We start from the raw sequence: 7,228 nt of genomic DNA, 5'->3' as shown, positions 1-7,228 counted from the left end.
TAAAATTTGCCATTTTGACTATATGATGGAACAATTCCACTCCAAGGTATATACCCCAAAAACTTGAAAACAGAAGCTTAAACAGATACTTGTATACCAAAGTTCATATCAGCATTATTCACAATAGTTGAAAAGGTGAAAACTAAGTATTCATGAGTGCCTGTATGGATAAACAAAATGTAGTCTATACATACAATATTACTCAGCCAGGTAAAACACTGAAATTTTGATATGAGCTATAACATGACTGTACCTTGAAAGCATTATACTGCCTGAAAAAAGCTGACCATGTTTCATTCATTGTTGTACATCCACCATTGGCATGGCTCCTGGAAAATGGGGGGTACGCATGAAATGATTTCAAGTGTAGATTCAGAGCTAGAGTCCCTGAGCTCAAATGGAGCTTTGTCTCCTAATCACTCTTAGAACCTTTGCCTCCTAGTCGTATAGCTTGAGCAAATTATTTAACTCTTATGCCTCGTTTTTCTCCTATGAAAGGGGGAAGGGTATAGTAATCATACCTATCTTGTAAAGTTATGAGGATTAAATGAGTTAATTTGTTTTTTTTTGCAGTTTTTGGCCGGGGATGGGTTTGAACCCGCCACCTCCAGCATATGGGGCTGGTGCCCTACTCCGTTGAGCCACAGGCGCCACCCAAATGAGTTAATTTGTAAAGAGCTTATAAAAATAACTAAAACATGGAAATTACTGACAATTGTTATCATTGCCATTGTTCATGTTAACCATAAGGAATTTATGGATGAGGTGCAGATTGGAGACAAGTTATTAATATTTGAAAGATATGGCTTTTAAGGAAGAACTGTTAACACTAAGAAGACTGAAATTATTCAAAAATGTATTTTGTGTGCCATATCTTGGAGAGCCCAAATATGAATCATGGCCTCACCATTTACTGCCTGTGTGGCCTTGAATACACAACCTAACTACCTGAGTGTCTATTTTCTTTTCACAAATGGGATTAGTAGAAATCGTTGTGAGGACTAAATGAGATAACGCGTGTCGTGCACTTGGCATAGTGTGTGGCACAAATTAAGCACTATTCGATCAATACCAGTACAAGGAATACTAACAGGACTAAGCTAGTTCTTGTTGACCTCTTGACTTTTTGACTAAAAATATTAGTCTGATTTTTTATGTTCTATCCAGCTTGATTTTACCCACAATTTCAAGTCAAGGACAGTCTACTTTATGTTGAAACTAGGTTTTAACCAGTTTTCCATAATATCTACATATGCAATATGACATTCTTCCAAAATTGGCCTCATACTGTCCAGGCATTGAGAAGCAAAATTCTTCAGCTTTGTGTAATGTTGAGCTCAGTGCGTGTCCTAGTTTTAAAAATAAGACAATTATGTAGATAGAACAGATGGATTGTATCGGTAAGTGTTTATCATTTTTTAATATTTTGAAACCAGATGTGCTACGTACACATTGCTGGTTGCCTGCTAAGGAAGCTTCATTGGTGGGTTACTAATCTTTAATAAGAAATTACAACATTTTCATCCAGCTTAAATCAACTATTTTTAATACACAATTGGACAACCACTGCTGCAAGCCTTTAGAAAATAGAAAACAGATGCTTAATAGAAGAAATACTAACAGCCAAGAAATTCCTGATGATCTTTTTTATAAAATGTAAACTTACATATTTTACGGGTCCTTTAATGAACTGCTATAGAACAACTTTAGCAGTCAAAACATTTCATGAAAATAGACATGAACAATTTGTCACTTGTTACCATATTCACAGAAAATCCTTCAGTTGCACTCTTGGGAAAATGGGCATAATAGTGGCTCTCACTGTATTATTAACAACATCTGTTATCCACCAGAGACCTGATTGGATATGTTGGAGGAAGGAGGAGTTGGGATAAACAAACCGACATGCCTCCATTTCTCTAGGTGTTTCTGCTAGACTTGGCAAAGATCCCTTGCTAGGTATGAATACTCCATGTTAGTTCTGCTCACAGGAGAAAGACACAGTGGAGTTCAGAGCAAGGCCAGAGAGATTGTGCTGTGTTTCAGGGGTGCCTTTAGTAGAGAAAAGTCCAACAGATACTTGGACCATTGTGAACAGGATTGAGAGAAGAATCCAAAGGGAGCCCTAACATTTGCCCATTGGGACAACAATTTAACCAACCTTCCCCCAGCTCAATTCAATTATGAAATTGAAACAAGTAATAGTCACATGGTTGCATTTCTGAATCGCACCTCTGCCAGATGCAATTCTATGTCCCTTGTATCCCCACGAGCTGAAACATAGAGGCAAGGGTTGAGAGAGTGAAAACGAACCCTCCCATAACTCTACCCCCTCACCAATGTCAATTTCATATACCCCTATATGCCATATGATTTTCAATGCTGGTTTAGAGTGGGAGGGAGCAGAGTGAAGAAAAGAAAAGGGAAAAGTATAAGAGTTGAGAAAAGAAAATCTAAAGAGCAATGCAAGTACTCTACACTCAACACCATCCCCAAACAAGAGAGGGTAGGTTTGTAAGCCAAATTTGGAATACAAATTTGTATTTTCTCTCCTGGAAATACATTTAAGTTATTTTCTTTGTTTAAAAAAAAATTCTGCTCTTAAAATCCTTTGTGAAGTTAAGGGAATGAAAAGTACCAGCCACAATAAGCATTTGCTGTCTCTGGAAAAGCTTAAACAGATTGACTGTTTTGCTCTCACAAGCTATGAGTGGAAACCCCAATCTCCAGAAAATTTAACACAAAATATAACCTTACAGTGTAATGACAGTGTTACTATCAGAACACACTTAGAATCCCCATAAAGCTGAATAGGTAGCAGGAAATGGGTATTACCCAGATGGCTTCAATGTATAGTTCAAGTGCATTAACACTATTAACAGTTTATTTAATAAGTATTTTGGGGGTACCTTATATGTGCAAAACTCCATGCTACATACTACTCAAGATGCACAGATAAAATTAACATGCTCTTAAGGAATTTAATTGTCTTTTACAGGTGATTAAAAAAATAAGATGAACATGGAAGAGACTACCATTTACTAATAATATATCTTTAGCTTCCAACCAAATGGCTACCTACCTCTTGCAATTAAGCACTGAATATAATTAGATTAGATTAGATTAGATTAGCAGGATGCGAGCAGCAGTGTTGTTTGGGACTTCTGAAAAGGCTCCCCAAGGGAAGCTAACTCAGCTGAGAGGTGGACCCTTTTGCCCTTTCTCTTCTCACTCCCTCCTTCCTCCTTCCTGAGACACATGACTTGAGCTTTATCAGGTGACCTTCTGGATGAAAGTGGTAGGCTAGACAAAATAAAAGATAGAACAAGACTGACTCCTTTTGAGTAAGGAGTCTAAATACCACACCTATATTGCATAGATCCCAACTGCTTTTACATTAACTAATGATGAAGCTTTGTCTTACTTAGGCCAAGTCTGATATTAAATGATATAATAAATTACTGTAATTGATGCTTGGAAGTGATAAATGCTACCATATTGTTATACATACAATTCCATGAAAATAGAGAAAGAGGAAATTGTGATGAGCAGGGACTGAGGTGATGTATTGGTTCGATGCTATAACAAAAATACCATGGACTGGGTGCCTCAAACAACGAAGTTTAGTTGTTTACAGTACTGGAGGCTGGCAGTCAAAGACAGAGGTGCTGTCCAGCTTGGTTTCTGCTGAGGCCTCTCTTTCTGCCTTGTAGATGGCCACCTTCTCACTGTGTCCTCACACGGCCTCTCTCTGTACATATGCAGAGAGATTTCTGGTCTCTATTCTTCTTCAGAATATCAGGGCTACTGGATTTGAGCTCCACCCTTACTTATTACTACATTAAATTTTAATTAAGTCTCTAAGGGACCCCATCTTGAAATACAGTCACATTGGGAGTCGTCAGGGCTTCAAGGTAGGGAATTCAGAGAGAAACAGTTCAGTCTGTAATAGGTGGTATGTGAACTAGGCTTGTAAAAGTGGGTAGGATTTAAGTATTCAGAAACTTCCAGTGTTGGAAGCAAGGGGAATGAGCACTAGGAGGTGGGAATATCCAGAGTATACACATAAAACAGGAGTGGTTCCAGTTGATTGGATTATAAAGGCCATAAAAGAGATTGGACTATAAGGGTCATAAAATGAAAGACAGAGTTGGAAAGCTAGTTTAGGGATTGAATGCCAGGCTGAAGTTTGTACTTCATTGTTCAGAGAATGAAGAGTTGTTGAAGGTTTATGAGCTGAGGAATGACATGATCAGAGTTGAACTTCAGAAAGATAATATGTGAGCAGCGTATGAGAGATTGGAATGCGTGGAAACTGGAAGCAGAAAGACCAGAGAAAAAGACGATTGCAATAGTTCAGGGAAGAGATAATGACTTGAAAGTTATATACGATTAAATGCAATCATTGTTTTGCTTTTAAAGTGGAATTCTTCGTATTTTTCTTATCACTATTTTTCCATTTGATTTCTGGCATTCTCATTCTGTAGCTGTTGTGTTGGCTTTTTGTGTTTCAAAGATGTACTCTCACTATTTGAAAGTCAAATACAGGGCAACTACAGGCAAGTACAGGGAATTCATATGCAATGGTTAAGGAGTTTTTGAAAGTTCCAAAGGGAGAACAAATCACCTGTCAGAGATCTATAATACCCACCATGCATCTGGATTCTCCTATCCACAGGAAAACTTGCAGTTTGGCTATTGATAAAACTTAAATTTATGTCACAACCAAGACAGTTACTGCCTATGGAAAATGCTAAGCTGGGCATTTTAATTTTATAGGGATATCTTGTATTCAACTACATAACTGGACTACCAAATAAATACTCCTCCATCTTATTCATACCACTTGAAATAAACATGAATATTTATGATGTGACTAGGAATTTAAAAAAAAACAAAACAAAATTTCTCAGCAAAACCTCTTACGTAGCAAAAGCAGCATATTTTGCTTATGTTTTAGCTACTAACTTGTTTAGTTTTTCATGTTTTCTTCAAAACAATCCCATTTCTTCTCAGGCTGGAATTCAGCCCGCAGTTCTCTCCAGGATAACTAGAACTCTTGTCCATTTGGCATTGATCCAGCTGATCCACAGCCTAAATAATTTAAATAGTTATTGCCTCCAAATAGTCCCTCTAGTTTAATTGCTTCCCGCCCCCCACCCTGCCAGACTAGAGGCTCAGCGGTTTTAGCATATCCTTGTAGTTTCTGCACAAGGCATGGATTGCAATCCTCTCTTCTAGTTTGCAGAGCAAAAAGATACAACTTTAATCAATAAATGGCTACTGGCTTACCATTGTGAGCAAGACAGTAGGGGCAGGCACTGTTGAGAATAAAAACGGGACTCCCTGTCCACTGGTTCATGAGCCTTGGTTCCAGATTTTAAAAATATAATAATAAGATTTTTTTCTAGAATCTCCTCAATCTCCCTCAATCTCCATGAGCTCTGGCCCATTTGAAATTGCTCTGGATTTACCTGGGTCTCCCTAGAAGGAAGCCTGTGCATGCAGACCTCCCTCCAATGTGTCTTATTGTGCGCCCCCTGCAATGTTTTTTATTTTGGTAAAATACACACAAGATTTTTACAATCTTAGCCATTTTTAAGTGTACAATTCAGTGGTATTAAAACAATCATAATGTGCAATAATCACCACCACCCATCTCCACAACTCTTCGTATCTTGCAACTTTGATCAATAACTTTAAACAATAACACTAATTTTAATAACCCTTTAAACAGTAACTCCCATCCCCCTTTACCTCAGCCCCTGGAAACCACGATTTGACTCTGTGTCTTCACGAGTTTGTGTACTCTAAGTATCTCGTATAAGGAGAAATACACAGTATTCCTCTTTTTATGACTGGCTCATTTCCTGTAGCATAATGCATCAGTGTTCATCCATGTTGTAGTAAATATCAGAATCTCCATACTTTTTAAAGCCAAATTCCATTCCATTGTATGTACACACTGCATTTTGTTTACCTGTTCATCCACGGATGGATCCTCGCTTGCTTCCCTATCTTAGCTGCTGTGAACATGGATATATGAATTTTAAGACTCTGCTTTCAGTTCTTTGGGGTATATACTCAGAAATGAAATTGCTGGATCAGATGGTGATTCTATTTTTAATTTGGGTGGAACTGCCATAATGTTTTCCATAGCAGCTGTACCATTTTAGATTCCATCAACAGTATACAGGGTTCCAATTTCTCCATATCCTCACCAACACTTATTTTCTATTTTTTTTTATAGCACCCATCCCCGACATCTCACTGTAGTTTTGATTTGCATTTTCCTGATAATTAGTGATGTTGAACAACTTTTCATGTATTTAGTATTTATTTGTGAATCTTCTTTACATAAATGTCTGTTCTAGTCCTTTGCCCACTTTTGAATTGGGTTATTTGTTTTTTGCTGTTGGGTTTTAGGAGTTCCTATATTTTCTGGATAATTCCTTATCAGAGATATGATTTGCAAATATTTTCTCTCATTCTGTGGGTTGCCTTTTAATGGTTAATGTTGTATTTTGAGGCACAATTTTTCTTTCAATTTTCATAAAGTCCAATTTGTTGATCATTCTTTTGTATGTGGATGTCCAGTTTTCCCAGCACCATTTGTTAAAAACACTGCCCTTTCTTCACTGACTGATCTTGACATCCTTGTCCAAATCATTTGATTATGTATGTGAGTATTTATTCCTGAGCTCTCTATTTTAATGATCTATATGTCTATCTTTGTGCCAGTTCTAACCTGCTTTAATTACTGTAGCTTTGTAGTAAATTTTGAAATCAGGACATTCGAGTCCTGCATCTTTGTTCTTCTTTTTTTCAAAATTGTCTTGGCATTGGGGTTGATTGAGATGCCATGTGAATTTTAGGGTGGGTTTTCTATTTCTGCAAAAATAGTCATTGGAATTTTTTTTTTTTTTTTGGCGACAGAGTCTTGCTATGTCGCCCTCGATAGAGTGCAGTGACATCACAGCTCACAGTAACTTCCAACTCTTGGGCTTAAGTGATTCTCTTGCCTCAGCCTCCTGAGTAGCTGGGACTACAGCCACCCACCACAACACCCTGCCACTTTTTGGTTGAGGTTGTCATTGTTGTTTAGTTGGCCCAGGCCAGGGTCAAACTCACCAGCTTCGGTGTATGTGGCTGGAGCCCTACTCACTGAGCTACAAGCGCTGAGCCAAGTCATTGGAATTTTGATAGGGATTGCACTGAATCAGTAGAT

The sequence above is a fragment of the Nycticebus coucang genome, chromosome 5 (assembly GCF_027406575.1).
Source record: "Nycticebus coucang isolate mNycCou1 chromosome 5, mNycCou1.pri, whole genome shotgun sequence".
Taxonomy (NCBI): Eukaryota; Metazoa; Chordata; class Mammalia; order Primates; family Lorisidae; genus Nycticebus; species Nycticebus coucang.
Note: the sequence above shows the minus strand (reverse complement) of the source record.